This window comes from Alligator sinensis, unplaced genomic scaffold (genome assembly GCF_000455745.1).
Source record: "Alligator sinensis unplaced genomic scaffold, ASM45574v1 scaffold1115_1, whole genome shotgun sequence".
NCBI lineage: Eukaryota > Metazoa > Chordata > Crocodylia > Alligatoridae > Alligator > Alligator sinensis.
In genome coordinates this window covers 1,491,699-1,509,818 of record NW_005842317.1, presented here as the reverse complement: position 1 = coordinate 1,509,818, position 18,120 = coordinate 1,491,699, and positions in this window count along the sequence as shown.

Here is an 18,120-nt window from a genome sequence, read left to right as displayed (position 1 = left end):
TGCTTCCACACCTGTGCGCCTGGACTCAGCAGCCAGGGGAACATGCCAGGACCCTACAGGGGGGTGCGGGACATGCAAGGACACCCCCCTGCTCCCTCTCCCCTGGGGCAGCCTGAGCCCGAGCGGCAGGGCTCCCTCCCTCCCCAGGGCCCATGACTCACCACCCCCAGTGCGATGTCTGTGGGCGCAAGGGGATGTGGGCAGGCGGAAGTGATGCCAGCTTCCTGCCCCGACAGCCACAGCAGCAACGGCAGCAGCATCTCCCGCGGGCCCGGCTGCAACATCCTTCCGCCCCGGCATCTGCACCCTCTGCACCCACCCATCCGCTGCACCACGACCTGCTCCGGCCCGCGTGGCCGGCCCAGCATGCAAATGAGGAAGGGAGGGGCAGGGCTAGGATGGGACACAGTGAAATGAAGGGGGAGGGGAGGAGCCGCACCACATCAGCAATGTCAAGCTGACACGGTGCATGTGGGAACCTCGTCCCTTCCCCAGCCCTTCAGCAGCCATTAGGAAGCTGCTGAGGGGCTGGGGGAGGGACAAGGGGTGGGAACGAAAGTAAACAGCGTTTACTTTCGCTTCCCATCGTAGCACCGTGGGCCACAGAAAATGGCTTGGCAGGCCGCCTGGCGGCCCACGGGCCATATCTTGGACAAGCCTGACCTAGACATAGTTTAGAGAATGTTGGCATTGATCCTTCTACATCTCCCAAATTAAGCAAGTTCTAAGATATTTTACCAAATGCCCAAGAGAGGTCAAATTTTATGCCAATTGAGGTTTCTAACCTAGAAAGATAGCATTTCTGATGATGATCTATTCAATGAAGCTCATGTTAACTTAGAACACAGGTCACTATTGAAGTTACCTTTAAAAACTGCTTAGGATCTTCTACCTTACTGGCCAATGTGTATTTTTTTTTTTTATTACAAGTAACAAAACATTCCAGAATGAATATTTGACAGGTAAAACTTGCTGTACAGGATCTGAACTTGAAATAAAAAGCAGGTCTGCTGTGCCCATTGTTGCCTCTGCCAAAGGTGACAAGACTTCTTCTGTGGAATTGAACTGACTCCAATGGCAGCATGAGTGCTAAAGTTATTTTCCTCTGGTATTCTGCAATGGATGACCAATCTACTCTTGAAACATTAGGAGACATACCACTGGAGCAGAAATTAGGGTACAATACTGAGGGCAACATAAGAACCTGTTTCTCCAAGTACTGAGCCTGCATCCATTGGAATGACAGGGTAACATTTCCATTAATTTAACTGAAGCGCAATCAGACACTAGACCATTGTGGGTTTCACAAAAAATTCTAGCCAGTTACTACAGAAGCTGTAGGACATGAAGTGAACTGTGATTCCCACCTCTGCTGAAAGACTTGTCTGTGCTGTACGTTTTATCAGAGACAAGTAGCAACTCCCCCAAAACTGTTGTCTCCTCGCTGGCAAACTGGGGGCTGCTTTTAGCTAAAAGGTACAAAAAGATCTGCATAAACACCCAGGAGAACAGTTGCAGATCTTCTGCAACTCTGGCAGGAATGTTGCATGGGACTGCAGAATTGATGCAAAATAGAAGAGAGGAATACTGGGGAAAGAGAATGAAATGGGAAGAAAAAAACCTGGAGATGGAGAGTAAATTAGAAACAATCTTCAAAGATGCAGAGGACCTGCCCTAGTCTGCCTTTGAAAACCATTTTTGCATTTGGCTAGAGTTTGGTTGCCAGAAGTCAGAAACAAGTGAGAAGAAAAAGAGAAGGTAAATGTGGAGATAGAAAAAAGACCAAGATTAACAAACGATAGAGAGACAAATACATGGAAGGAGTTGGTGCTGAAAGAAGATTTAAAAGAAAAAAATAGCAGTGTTGAGGACATAAATATATCAAAAGATACAAGGGCAGAAGAAACTGAATTGAATAAATCTGTTAAAGGTAAGGAGTTAAGAAGAAAATGTCAATCTGACGTGGTAATTTTTTATTATAAAAAGATGTCCATCCTAAACTCATCAATATATTTTATATGCATTTTCCAGGTTTTTTTTCCTTAAACACTATTGACTAGATGGAATAGATTTAAATCTAGTAAAACCAACTAATCTTGCAATGTAAAGATTAATGACAATTAAATTACACTACAGAATCAATTGTTTTGTAGCTTCTGTCTACAGACCAAAGAAAAAGTAGTAGTATCAGTAACAATTATTCAGGCTCATAATATTGGTTTTTAATTTGTTTTTTCCATTATGGTAAATACAGTTAATGGATAGAAACATGAAAATAGAGGAGGGTATTCTGAAAGGCCTACCACAAGTTCTAGAACCACTTCGCTGCCAACAGCCAAAAACCATGAGACAGCAGAAAACTGTGTCAGTTACCTCACTGTGCTGCAGTCTGTAGAAGCTACTTGTTTCTCTCTTCATCAATTTTTAAAACACACACACACACACACACACACACACACACACACACCAGATAAACCTTTTTAATTATTCTGCTAAAAAAAGAGATTAACCAGTGAAAGTATGGTGCAACAAAGGATTGTGACCACCCAGTGAGCTCTAGCATTTAAACAGGTCAACTAAACATCAGTTTGAAAAGATGCCCTGGTGGTGGTGATGGCTCTCTCTTTCTCTTCAATTTTCTCTTTCTCTGACCTTACAAATGCAAATATAAATTAGGAGGCAACTTGCTAAGTTGCAGTGGTACAGAAAAGGACTTGCGAGTTACAGTGGATCACAAACTGCAGATGAGTCAACAGAGATATTGTTGCAAAATAGGCCAATAATATAATGAAATATATTAACGTGAGTGTTGTACACAAATCATGAGAACTGACTCTTCTGCATTGAAGAGGTCTCACCTTGAATAACATGTCTAGTTTGAGGCAGTGAACTTAAAGAAAGGAACAGACATATTGAAGAGAGTCTAGTAAAGAGCAACAAACTTGATTAAAACTCTTGGAAACCTGACTTTTTTTATAAGATTGGAGGAAATGGGTATATTTGGTATGGAGAAGAGAAGACTGATGGGGAATTTGAGAACCATCTTTGAACATATGAAGGGTTGTAACAAACAAGATAGATACTAGGTAGGGCTGTGCAAAGCTTCGGTCTCTGATTCGATTTGGTGGAGATTCGGCTCAATTCGGCGGCAAAATCTCCAAATCCAAATCGAATCAGGAGGCCCTTTAATCTTGCCGAATCAAATCGGAACTCTCAAATTGATCTGGAGAGATTCGATGATTCGGACATAGACACAGCTTTAAATGTTTTTTCTACATACCTCAAGGTACCAGGTGGCTCGTGAATGCTGAGATGCTGGGGCGGATGGAGCATCCCACAGAAGCATGGCTGGGGGGGGAAGTCCCCAGTGCTCCCAGCAGCGGACCTGGAAGTGGACCAGAAGTACTTCCAGTCCACTTCTGGGTCCGCCAGGGAGCACACGGGGGATTCCTCACCCCACCCCAGCTCAGCGACTGGTGCCTTCTGGGTCTGGGAGGGGGGCACCTGGGTTCCCCCTGTGGCCAATTGCCAAGCCAGGAGGTTGTCTCATCATATATTCCATCTTTAAGATACTATCCAAAGTAAATCAGTATCTTTATCACAACACAGTAAAGCCCATGCTTTAGCCTACAGGTCATTAAGTTGTGTTCCTGAAGAGCAATAATAAGCTTATAAACACAGCATTGTTTTTATTCAATGGAACTTAAACACTGCATTTACTCTGAACTACCATGTTACAAATTTGTTTTCTTTTAGGGATAGTGGTCATCTTCCTATGAGCTATTCAGCACAAGAATAGAATTAAGAAGCCCTTTTAGCTGCACTACAGCAGAACTGACTGTGTGGGTAGCAATGCTATTGTCAAGAATCGTGACAGTCACAGCATTGACACTTCTATCTTCAGTACAATGAGTAAGAGCAGGAAGAAAGTAAGGCACTGACAGAGACTAAAAACTGTGGGAGTAGTCATAGGACAGTGGAGAAAGGGTACATCTACATGAGACAATTACTGCAGAGCTGCATCGTTATTTCTACAGTAAATGTCTCTGTGTTCTACACATGCACCCCTATTACTATACTAATAAACTCCACAGCAGGTTAGTACTTGTAAATACAAGGACTGGAGTTTTGTTCAGGTGCATCAGCATACATGTAGATGCTGCCCAACTGGCTGGGGTATGAGGGTGCATCAGGGAGGGGCTGCCTGCACTGGAGTACCCTCATGCCCCAGCTAGCCCCTCTGTAGCATACTGATCCTGGATGGAGCAGCCAGGGTTGCTCCAACTGGGCACAATGTGCTGTGTACAAATACACTCCAGAGCAATATACTGCAGAGTTTTTTGCTCCTCGGAGCACGTTCAAACAGGGCACCTGGGAGCAAAAATCTCTGGAGCAATAAGCTCCAGAATTTATTTAATGCACTAATTGCACATGTATATGCTCCCCAAAAGACCTTTATTACTTTGTCTTTGAAGGAAGGGCTAAGGTTGTATTAAAAGGAGCTGTTCTGACATTATTATCTTCAGAAGTATATGGCACTCTGGCATGGAGAGGCAAAGAGCACAGGAAGAAGACAAAGAAGTACTGAAACAGCAGTTTGCTTACAGATGTAAATTTTATTTCAGAATTCTGAAAAAGGGCAGACTGAGGATAAGCAAGAGAGACAACAAGTGATGGAACCTGACGGAATAGAAGAATACAATAGAAGCACAGGGCAAAATGCTATCTGCAAATACCTGCATAGAAGCCCTACAAAATTAGATCCCAAATTAGTTCCTAACTACTTGTGAAATCACTGGTAATGTTCCTCTGACATTTCCCAGTTTTACACCTGCTCTAGCACCCACAAAAGTTAATGGGAGTCATCCAAGGCCAGAATTGAGGCCCAAGACTCAGTTTCATAATCACCTATGAAAATAAAAAATGCACACTTCAGGAATAAATTAAATAATATATTTCTTTTTCTCAGTAATTAATTTCTTATTCAGTTATATAGTAAAAAAAAAGTTAATAATGAAATAGTCTTGCATATGCAAATTACACACCTGGGCTAGGGACAGAGATTACACATAAACCTGTATAAATGATTGGACACTGGTTCAAATCTGTAACACAACACAAGTTCAGTGCACATAAACTGCTTTCAAAATGATCGAACTCAATTTAAGATAAACCTGGATGGATGTAGTATCAGACTTAATTGATTTAGGTTAAATTAGCTTATTGAACTTCTATCTCAGATCCCTTCCAGGTTCAAGCTGTCTGCTCTAGCTGAGCAGGGAGGCAGGCTCTAGTACACTCCCTGCCCCGCCCCCCCCCTCCAACATCTAGCCTGAGCCACTGCAGGTATGTGGCTGCATTTCCAGAATCAAAAGTGAATGTCTGTTCAGTCGCTTACTGGTTCAATCTATGAAGCTTAAACTAACCTAAGAAGACTGATTTGATTCAGCCTTGGGCTTTTTAAATGTCTGTACTTAGCCCTACAGACTGAAGAAGGTTTATGGATGCACCATTTTCCTCACCTAATACTGCTCATTAATTGCTAATGTCTATAAATATTAGAAATACATATGATGCATTATCAAACTGATTCTTGCATAGTATTTCTATAATAATGTGTCTATAATAATGAAAGTCATCCTAAAATCAGGAACCTAAAATATTTCAATTGTTATTTCAAGAAACATTATACTAAAAATGTTGAAGCATATCTGTCTAGGTTTACTCAGCATGAGATACTTAGATCTTGATTTTCAAGTGTGTTTAGCACCCACAGCTGATGTCACTGAAGACTATCTCAAATCAGGCTCACAGAAAACAAAGGCCACATTACAGTATTTTGGAGCAAATGTTTGGTTACAATAAACTAACACTGATAACCTTCATAAATAACCATCTTTCAGTTTAATTCTTGCACAATACTTTTGTAATCATTTGCCTAAACTCAGGGAGAAATTTTACTGATAAACTCCAGTTAGAATTTCAGGATCCTTCATTTTTAAGTACGAGGAGATGCAATAATATTTAGTAAATTTCCTTAAGATTCATACAAGAACTGCCTGGACCAGTGATTCTTAATGAGGGTGCTGCAGCATCCTGGGATGCCTTTAGATCTTTTCTAGGATGCCATGCAATGTTAATGCTGTTAGATGCACAAACATGATTCACATCTTGGTAACAGAACAATTGGTCTATTATTTTTCTGTAGTCAAAAAACAAATGAAAACTGGGGCTAGGGACAGAAATTACACATAAAGTGGTATAAGAGATCAGAAACCAGTCTAAACCTGTAACAGGACAAAAGTTCAATGCACACAGATGGGTTTCAAAATGGCCAGACCCAGTTTAAGATACACCTGAATGGATGTAGTATCAGACTCAACTGATTTAGCTTAAACCAGCCTATCAAACTTCTGTCCCAGATCCCCTCCTTACTCAAGTTCTCACAGCTGCCAAGAACTGCAGGATGTTTTGTGCATCACAGGGTGGGCAGGCTAGCCTCCACCATGCTGTCTGCTCCAGCAGAGCAGGCTGGCCCCACCCCTGAGCAGCAAAGCCCCTGTTCCCCAGCCTGCGTCCTGCCTGCATCCGTCAGTTTGGAGGGGAGGGGGAGACAGTAGAGGTGGGGAGGAAGAGGGAACAGAGCCTCTACCCACAGATCCAGCGCCAGAACCTTGATCTGTCCAGATGTGGGGAGCCCTGTGCTGATAGTGATTCCCCTCCCACCCCTTCTACATGGTCAGGCCACTGCTCAGCACCCCCTCAACAGGTGAGGGTTGTCGAGCACTCCCACAGCCTGGTACCAGCCCCCACAGCCTGACTGTGGGGCCACTGTGACTGCCCATGTGGGGGGGAGGCCCATGCCTCAGTGGGTTTCCCCTGCCTCAGCCCAGGGTCCCCCAACCTGGTGCACCCTGCCCTGGGAACAAACAGGAATTCTCCCCACCTCCTCCCCCATACAGTCAGGCTGCTGCTCAGGCCCACCGTTTCTGTACCAACTATCCATCAGATGACACTAAAGGATCACTAAAGTATAATCAACCCAGAGTCAACACGGATTATGCAACACTTATAACAAACTGAACTCTTATTCACTTTTCAGTTGAGAAAGGCAGCCAGACGACTGCACTGGCCCAGACCAGAAGGTGGGGAGTGTTAGTGCATGCCTCCCAGCCTGCCGGCCATTGCTGAGCCCATCCGAGCCCTATATGAGTGTGGTCCACCATTCAACTTAGCTAAAAACTAACTTTATTAATATGTTAAGTGTTATCTTGGTAATTTTATATATATATAAAAATAAAGAGAGAGAGAGAAGGATTTAGTCCAATGATCTCACACAATCCCAGATGTTACTCCACTCACAGAAAAGATGGCCAATTGATTATAACAAGTGAAGGGTGATATGCTGTGGGAAGTCTTTTTGGCTGGCACAGTCAAGACAAATGTCGTTTTCTGGATAGACAATGACATACCCTTAATTTCCTTGCTGCCTCCTTTTATGCTTTTTCTTTAACTTTGCTCCTCTGATGACTTCATTTTCAGGTACCACTGATTGGTTTCCCCTGTGATCATCATACTGTTCATGTGTTTATCCTATCAGCATATTTCTTTGCTCCAACAAACCTATCACATGCACACATCTTAATTTGGTCTGTCCACAACACCAGAAATTCCAAGAGCTCTGCAGTTGGGCACTGTCCAATTGGTCTCCTCTTATCACCTTTCATTAACATATCCAGTCACTTCATTCCTCTGATTTAATTGGTTAGTGCCAAGTTCAGTTAATCTGAGCTAGTAACAAGGCTCACATTCTACACATTCTACATTGGTAATGCTAGAACATAAGCTGACTTCTCACATTGATAAAAAAAACATAATGTGAAAGTGAGCTTAACAGCTGACAGTGCAAATCCAAAATGCAGAAGAAAAGTTCAGATAATACTGTAATTCACTACTCAGGTAGGTGCAACTAAAGCTAAATGTGACAAGTTACCCTAACACCACCACCAGAGGTGGATGTTGGGGGAGCAATCCCTCAAAGCCAGTGCCTATCCCAGCAGCCAAGCATCTGTCCACATGGGGAAAGCCGCATGCCTCAGCGGTTCCTCCTGCCCTGGCCCAGTGTCCCCTGAGCCATAGTCTGCACAACCACTCAGGGGAAGGGGTAGAGGGGAGAATCTCCCCCTGCTCCCACAACAGGGCAGACCAGGGCTCAGGGGACCCCAGGCCAGGGCAAAAGAAACCCACTGAGGCATGAGGCTGGCCCCACAAGGGCAGACACCTGGCTTGTGGGTGGGGACCAGCACCAACCCAGGGGACTGCTTCCCCCTCCCACCTGCAGAGGCAGGCTGAACCATGGCCTGACCATGCAGGGAAGTGGGTGGGGGATCCCTCTCTGCTCCCACTGCAGGGCAGACCAGGGCTTGAGGGAGCCTGGGCTGGGGTGGGAAAAAAACCCTGAAGCATGGGGCTCCCCCCACATGAGCAAATGCCTGGCTGTGGGAGCCTGCTCCTGAATGGGGGGGGCTCCTTTCCCCCTCCTGTGGGGAGAGGGCAGCAAGGTGTTGCAGGGCATGTTCTGGGCAGCCAATCAGGGGTGGCCCACACTCAGATAGGCTCAGATTTACTTGGCAATGGCTGGCAGGCTGGAAGGTATGCTCTAGTGCTCCCTGCCTTCTGGCCTGGCTGCCTTTCCCACCTGAAAAGTGAACAAGAGTTCAGTTTGTTATAAGTCCAATCTTAGCATCTTAGAGAAACCTGCAAAGATTGAATCCATTTCACCTTGGGTCTTTCGACTGACTGTTCTTAGCCTATGACCTAATACTTTATGAATGGTACCTCGGATATAATTAGGGGTGCTTTGAGTCTAAAAAGGTTGAGAACTACTGGCCTGAACTATCTGAAAAACTATGTTACTGCCTGCCATTTGAACTAATTTAAGTAAACTCAAAATCATAAAAGTTGTCATGTTGTATGCAGTTGTGTAAATAAAGCACTAAGCACACCAAAATATGCTTAATAAATAGAATTTTGATACTCCTTTATCAGCTGTTCTTCTCAGAATAAAATCAACTGCTCTCCTCTTTTATCAAATCCACTTCTCAGAATAAAAGACAAAGGAAAACAAAACAGCACCTAGAGGTTCATTAATTCCTTGAAACACTAAACAACTTGCATTTGGTAGTTTGTGTTTTCATGTCATTTGTATATTGACACCTTCCGTTTGGCAGTTTTTCTTTTTATATAATTAATTATTCTGGACAAAGAAATTTAAGTTCATCCATATTTTGAATCCTATTAATTACTGTTCCTGTCCTTTCTTGGCAGATACATGCTGATATTGTTTTGCTCTTCATATCACTCACTCTACTCCAATGTGATGTTACACATTTCTAATACTACTAGAAAACATTTCTGCATCTTGTCAATTTTGAGTTGGAGGTCACTCCAGCTAATAATGTTTGTTTTGGCCCATTCAAAGAGATTTCTCACTGAGCTATAAACTAGAGCTAATACTATATTAGAATTCCTCTTGCAACTCCACTAACACTAATTATATTTGGGCTATATATAAATCAGGATTATTTTTGTACAGATCATGGGAATGGGATATTTTTTCTTTATTGAGATCAATACAAATAAAGCTGAATTAACAATGGCATGCCCCCTTATAGTCCTCTCATCTCAAAGCAAGCAGACATTTCAACATGGAAACTCTGCCTCCAAAATCTACTTTCTTTACATAGATATAGATTCAGATTCCCAACTTTCATCTCCATTTTTATGATGGCTCTTTATAGGTTCAACGATTTAATGAGGTTTGTCTTGAAGATACAGGAGCTAGGCAACAAGGACTTTGAATAAATCACCTGCATAATGTTAGAAATGCCACCACTTACTCTGGAAGTCTTTCTTCTGTATGAAAATAGAAGACTTGGCAGCACACATTTATGTTGATATGTACTCACATCTGTTTACACATACAGTATGAACTCAAAACAGAGTAGCTGAACAACAGAGAATACAAAAACACTGAACTCATGAACTCTTGTAGCTAATTACATCCTTTCAGAGAATAGGCAAAAAATCTTACAAATATTGGTTCTGGTTGTAATGCTGCTTTGTGAAATTTGGGATTCAGACTGCTCCAAAATGTAGGATACTAATTTAGGAGACTAATTCCCCACTTCAAAATGCATTTCTCTCTCTCCCTATCAGTTTATTTCCTAATTCTCTTTCAGTACAAACTTACTGTCATTCTCTATTCTATTAGTGTCACACTACTATTTTCTGTCCCCTCCTCTTTTACCCAATATGATCATTGTAGCAGTTCAGCGGATTGCATAACTGCTGTGCTATAGCAGTCTGCAGTCTCCATATCTTGCTTTCTTTGTATTTTTCTTGAGTCAAAGACGATCCAGAATTTATTGCATCCCTCTGTCTCCATGGAAATCTCAAAAACACAAGATTTTTAAATAGCAGTGAGCTCAACACAGTCTGACATACCTGCTGAGACTCATGCATGGTAAAAAGGTTATTTGAAAAAAGAAGAATCTTTGATTTCAGGTAGAAGTGTTTTTTTCTTTGATTTTCAGAATGTTGCTATCATAGCCAAGATTTCAGACAATACTAAATGTTTATATGCAGACAAAAAATCTGTTTCAAGGTTTGTATAGCTTTAGTTTTGAATCCTAGTTATTTTTCTGAATTAGTTTTTTCAGTACAAGAATAATCACCCTTGAGCATCTTGAGCATATTCAAAGTTATGAGAACAAGAGACAGATCCTCTGGGTTTTGGACAAGAAGGAAGCATATTGTGAATCTGTGGCAAACAATTTGGAGTAGAAAAATCCCATTTAGAAGAAACATCTATATTTGTCTTTAAATTCAAATCACTCATGGAGGTGTTCTTACATCTGTTTCTGACTAAGGCTCCTTCTGTTACTGAAGAAAAAATATGACAAATTTGCCCATTATTGCTTATCATTTAGTATCCAGACAAGGGCCACTTGAGAATGATATAATATAAAAGAGACAAGGACATGTGTTTTAATCAATATAATTCATAGTGCTTCCTTCTCTCTCTCAACTTCCCTTAGTTTGTGCCTGTTTTTTCTCTATTGTCCTTCCCCTCTATCTCCTTTAATTTTTGGCTTCTTTTCTCCACATCCCTAACCTTTCTCTTTCTCTAATCCCTCTCTTAAGTCCCCAGTTGCAATTTCAAAATACTGTCTCTATGTTGTCTGCCTTCCTTCAGAAGAATTGAGTGAAAGTGTTAAGGATAGTGTATCAGTTTCATTCTGTTGCCTGTGCTGATGGTGTAGAAATAACTTCATCTGTAGAAAGCACATGTATATATTGACCAAACATCCCATTTACTAGAAATTCCCCAGGCTAAAGAAAAGAGTCTTGAGTGTTTTAAACTGAATTCCTCCCAAAGTCCCAGACACTGTAAAGGAGGAAAAATAACCTTCCTTAATAATCTTGGACTGCTGCTTCAAAATGGTGCCCTGGGGTAGCAAGCACAAGAACTTTGACCACTTCCATTTCCCGTCTCCTTGACTCCACTGCTCTGCTTCCTACAGAGATTAGGTAGATACACAGCAAAGGACAGTAAAACTCTGCTCTTGACTTTATTTCTCAGGCCCTGCTAAAATTGAGAAGGAAGTTTCCCATTCTCCCTCAGGTCCCATCTCCTTGCAATACTTTTTAATGGAGGAAAAAAATCCCCGTGTTATTGGCAACATGACCCTTGGATTGCAGGGAAATTTGAGGGTGAGAGAGGCATGGGCTCTTCTTCCCTGTAGGTGTGTCATTCCTTCAGATTGCCCATCCAGCAGCAGCAGTTCTGAACCTGCTTCCTGAATATAGTCTACCATTTCTCTATGCCACTAGCAACAAGGTAACTGAGAATCATGCTTGGTACTTCACTTCCCTTCTGCTGCTTCTGGTATCAACAGCTCAAGTGCAGTCCTCTATCACAATTTTTCTAAAAATGGAGAGGTAGGAAGCTCTGTATGGTAGGCCACAAAAAGGATTTAAAAGAGCTAGGAGATCTGATACAAGGGCCAAAATAACTGTTGGAACCAAGCCAAAGGCTGACAGATTAGAGAACTAAGAGGGGACTGCAAGGCTCTGCTCTGTGGTGATAAATAAGACAAAGCCCTACTGAATGTAAGGTATAAACTATTCTGAATTTTTGCTATCCAAGAAGAGAAAAAGCTTATACTCAGTATATGTTAAAAGCAGCCCTAATAATGGTGTGTGTATGTGTGTGGGTATGTACACGCCCCTAGGAGTCAAGAAAGAAAAACAGACAGCAGTTGGGAAAGGTTGGGGAAAAGTAACTTGGCTATATTTCTTATGATTTAACGTCAAACATAAACCTCCCTAAAGCTGGCAGTAAATGGTATCTTTCTTAGGTATGCCCTGACAAAAGTAATACAACGTCAAACAAAAATATTCCTAACACTGCCTTGGATAAGGAAGTAGAGTGAAGGAGGGTATAGAAGGATGCACTAGAAATCCTCACTGATTTCCCTTTCACAGCAACTTACCTACTTGAGGAAAGTTTGCATAAAAGCCATTATAGCTCCACAAACTTACAGCCTTGTTTGCAGCTCTTTGCCAGAACAGAGTGCATTACTTGCCCCTTGGCCCCTATCAAAGGAAGACAATATAAGCAATCCATTTTTACTGTTAAAAAAACAAGGGGAGAAAAACAGCACCCATAAAATCCATATGTATCTCTTTTTTGGGGGGGTGGGAAGAGGTGTATGTTTTGCCTGGTATCTGCTTTCTTTCTTTGTACTTTTTGCTTTTGCTTTATTGATTTAATCTTGTTTCCATGTTAGCCTGAAAAGGGGATTGAGAGCCCTATTCCCTAGTCTTTCTTCAAACATGATACTGGGAGCAGACTGAAGAGACGGTTTGTCATGCAATCGGCCCCTGAAGTGCTCTACATCCATGCCCTTACAGAAGTGCATGGCTGCAGAGTGCTTTAAAAGTACCTGATCACATGACAATGTAAATCCTCATTACATTACATGAGGGTTCAGATGAAGGCACTCTGAAGTGGAGTGCCTTCATTAACTTGTATTAGTGCACACCAGGAACAGGGCTGGGCTGATGTAGCCAGCCCCACCCCCTTGGTGGCAACAATATAACTTGCACCATGGCAGAAAGGGACCTAGGGGTAGTGATCAACCATAGCATGAACATGAGCTGGCAGTGCGATGCTGTGGCCAACAGGGCAAACAACACGCTGGCATGCATTAACCATTGCATCTCATGCAAAACTAAGGAAGTGATACTCCCACTATACTCCGCACTGGTGACACTGCAGCTGGAGTACTGCATCCAGTTATGGGTGCCACACTTGAACAAGGATGTGGGAAAACTTGAGAGGGTCCAGAGAAGAGCCACCCATATGATCAGGGACTTGCAAGACAAGTCATACGAGGAGAGGCTGAGGGAATAGGGTCTCTTCAGCCTACAGAAGAGAAGGCTGAGAAGGGACTTGGTAGCAGCTTACCACTACATCAGGGGAGTACATCAAGAACTTGGTAAACAGTTGTTCACCAGGGCACCCATGGAGAAGGCCAGGAGCAATGGATACAAACTCCTGGAAGGCCACTTCAGGCTCAATTCCAGAAAAAAACTCCCTTTACAGTCAGGGTGTCCAGACTGTGGAATAAACTCTCTCCAGTTGTGGTGCAGTCACCTATCCTGGAAATCTTCAAAAGGAGACTGGAAAGTCACCTTGCTGGGCTCACTTGACCCCAGCTGTCTTTTCCTGCCTAGTGCAGGGGGACTGGACCCAAAGATCTACAAGGTCCCTGCCAGCCCCTAACAATCTATGAAATTGCTGTCTTCAAAATGGGAGGGGGACAAGGAAGGGGAGGGAGTTCCATTTAGGGTTTGTCCAACCTACACTGGAGGGTGGGGCGGGTGGATTGGAGCCCCACTCTGAAAGCAGTGGGGTGGGAGGCTCTAATCAACCCACCCAACCCTCCAGCACAGGCTGGGCAAACCCTATATGGAACTCCCTCCCCTCCCTTGTCCCCCTCCCACTCTGAAGACAACACCGGAGCTGCATGAGGGAAAGGGGGGAGGGCAAGGGGAGAGCAGCTGCAGACACACAGCAGCTCCAAACTGGAGCTCAATCCCCCAACCCCATGAACCCAAGAGCAAACATCTGTTGGATCTGGGGGATCAATGCAACTCATGGTGCTTCCTGCAAAGTGCCATGTGTTACAGCGGGAAGCGCACACCTGTCAGCACTTACTGAAAATTACCTACTTCATCCAGAGAACAAGCATCTTTCTTTTCCACCAAAGGAAGCTATTAAATAGATGCAACAATAGCAAAGTAATCCCATGACATCTCAATAAAACACTAAGGTTTTTTACTAATACTTTTTGCACTGGACCTCATAGAACATACCCTGAGAATAGTCTTCTAGTCAGATTTTTGGCACAAACCAGGAAACATAGACATATTAAATAAGGACCTACTGAATTTGATGGGAGTGGGGGAAGGCATTTCACAGGCAGAATACAAGGCCCAGCAGCCATTCTGCAGGTCGAATATGATGCCCCTCCCCCTGTCTCTGATTGCCTGAAGAGCCCCGGTGGCCCCACCCCTCATTACTGATTGGCTGCAATGACTGTCCATCATACAGCCCCACCCCTCACCACTGATTGGTAGAGAAGGGAAGGGCAACATGATAGGCAGCTCTCAGAGTAAATCACTGGTGTGAAGCAGGGGCAGCTGGCTCTAAGGAGCCAGCATTTTATTTTCTGTAAGTTTGCTTTTTTTCCTGAAGATTTCACAGATTTTGCAGGTAATGCCAAATTTCACAGAATCTGTGGAATCCAAAAAATCACAAATTTAGTAGGTCCCTACTAATAAAATTATTTTTAAAGTTAGCCAAACTTTTTCAAGAAAGCATTTTGCTTTGACAGTGGATAAGCAATGGATGAATAAGAAAAAGCCTATACTTACTCTCTGAACTGGATAACCCATTCCTAATGCCTAGTTGAGTCACTTTTATGTTATCAGAGTCATATTTCATGTGCTGATGTTGGTGAGAAGCATGACTTCTTATCTCGCCCTGCCCCGACCCCTACTTCGCCCAGCCCCGCAGGAAGCCATGTGACCGCAGCCATGCGAACAGGCTGCGCAAACAGGCGTGTTTGTCCGCCCAGCGTGTGAGTTAGCATGGAGTTTGCATAGGAGGGCGAGCAGGAAGGCCCGAGGCCCTACCTGTGAGCCCCCTAGAGTAGACAGTCCCAGCTGCAGCCGGCCTACCAGCTGCATGATGTGGACAGGCATGCGCCACAACCCAAGGGTCCCCTCGGGGTCTGCGGCCCCCCCATCTGGCTCCTCAGAGGCCTTGACCCAGACGGAGCTCATGGTTCTGGGCTCCATGTAGACAGAGCCTCTGGCTCTTGGCTGCAGGGGCTGCCTGTCACTTTTTCAGGCTCTGGGGTCCGGATGCATGGCCACCTCCCCTTGTGAGGTCTGCTCCCTTTTGGGGTCTCTAGCATGTCAGCTGGAGGAGCTCCAGGCCACAGTCCAGAGACCACGCGCCATCAGGGACTGTGAGCAGGAGATCGACTCCTACTGCCAGGCCCTTCTCCCCTGGGAGGCGGAGGGTAGACCATGGTCTCCCTCTAGGACAAAGGAGGACTCAGAGACCTCCCATTCTGTCCAGCCCAGGTTTGGACCAAGGTGGCCAAGGGCCCCAAGGCCTGCCGCAACAAAGTCCCTGCCCCGCTGGAGCTCTACAACAGGTATGAACCTCTTGCAGCCCCAGCAGAGCCTGCTGAGTTGCCAGCTCCTGCAGGCCACACAGGCTCTCCTGTAGCTACCAACCCCGCTCTCCCCAAGACAAAATGCAAAGTGTTTGTCATGGGAAACTCCATCCTGAGGGGGGCTGAGGGGACAGTCTGCTGCCCTGAGGCCTTAACCTGGGAAGACTGTTGTTTTGGGGAGCCCGAATCCAAGACATTGCGGAGAAGATCCCTAAACTCCCCCAGCCCACTGACCACTACCCTATGCTCCTTATTCATGTGGGCACCAATGACATGGCTCCGAGGGACATGGCTCGGAGCACTCCCAGCCGGGTCATGAAGTACTACAGGGATTTGGGAGCAGGGCTTAAGGGTCTGGGGGCACAGGTGGTGTTTTCTTTGATCCTCCCAGTCTCAGGTTATGGGCCGAGGAGGGAGAGGAGGATCCAGGTAGTGAACCAAAGACTGCGGTGCTGGTGTCATCGGGAAGGCTTTGGCTTCCATAACCACAGTCCGCTCTTTGGTGAGAGAGGCAGGGAGCTGCCAGGAAGGGACGGCCTCCACCTCTCTCTGCTGGGGAGGAGGCTCTTCTCAGCCATTGAATCATTTAGCATGTTGAATCATTTAGCATTAAACTTATTAGATTCACCACTTGTCGGAATCCTACAATATGCTTCCTCCAATACCTATACTTTGCCCAAAACCTAGTTAAATCTTTAAACACCATTTTATAACTGCCCTAGGCTAAAATCCCTACATGTCACAAGGTTGTTTTAGGATTTATCACTGTCAGATACAGGTTGGTCAGTAACTCAAAGTAATGTTACAGTGTCACACTTAGTCCCATCACAAACTTTTGGTTGTATCTTCTCCATAAATTTATTTAGCAAAAAGCCATGTAAAATATTGTGAGGTGCATTGGAAATACAAGATATAGACTAGAAATACATTTAATAATGAAAGACTAATATGTTTGTAACACATACAGCTATCTATCATATAGATTTTTTTACTTCTATTTTTAGCAGAGATGAGCCCAAATTAAAACCCCTTTATTAAAGAGCCTTGGGGAAGTTCACATCCCAGTTTTGTAGTCCAAATCTATCTCATATTTTTAAAGTAAATTTCTAATCCCAGATCAATAAAACAAGCTCTCCACTCCATTACAAAGTTGTAGCATGGAAAAAATGCATCCTGAGCAGTCTTCTTTCATCTTTCCCCCTCCTCCACGTATCTTCTGACTTGCAAGTGGAAGAACAACAGCAAGTGGCTGTCTGGGCAAGCTGTTCTGGTAATCATAGGTAATCTATAGTGGCAGTGGAATTTGCTGCTGCCTGGGAGAGAGAGGGAGATTTCACCCCACTTTTTGCCACTGAAGCCTTTCTCTAGAGGGCAAAAAAGTGCTGATTTTGGAGTAAAAAATGGAGTCAATTCCCTCCCCAGGAGCAGCAAACTACACTGCTACTCAACAAAACTATGATTTCCAGAACGCCTTGTACTCTGAGACACATATTGTTTACAATGGGGGCAAGGAGAGCAAGATAGGCAGGCAGGCAGTAGCAAGCACCCTAGTAGCTCCAGAGTGAAGTTCCTCCTCCCCCGTCCTTCTGGCTTCCTTCCCACAGAGGCGCGCCCACCCCACATGATGCTACTGCTCCATTGGTTTGCCCTGCATGCCTACATTGTGCTCACATTCATACCACAGTGTAGTGCCATACATGTAGGCAAAACAGAATGCTAATATAGCTAATATTGAATAGTGTATTAATCAACATTATTACTATTAAATTGCTTTGCAAAATGTCCTAAGTGCCACAGAAACACACACCATATGGCTCCTATAACCAAAAATTGGTTCCCAGGAAAACTCGGTTCCTCACTTTCTGACCACCTAAATTAAGACATACGGCACTTCATATGCAGAAGTGCTAAGCAATGATTATCACAGTGCCAACAGAAACTGTGGACGTTCAACATAAAAATGGAAAGAGATCTTTAACAACAAACAAAAAGAAAAATACTTATAAGTAAAAATCTCTTTCAAAAGTGGTTTTGCCACACAATGATCCAAATCTAAGACTTTGCTCAGCTACTGAATTCTAGGTTAACATGCCTCAGAGACTCTGACAGAGGGAATGTCAAGACTGCACAACCCTCTCTATTTCTAATTCTAACCCTCTCTACCAACAACTTTGTAATCAAGGGAGAGGTGATCAGGCATTGGGAGTTCAATTCAGGATCTCCTTCAGTGAAAGGAGGGTTAGTTTGATGGACATTACCTCTCAACTTCAGGAAGGTATGTCAAACTTATGGGCACAATTCC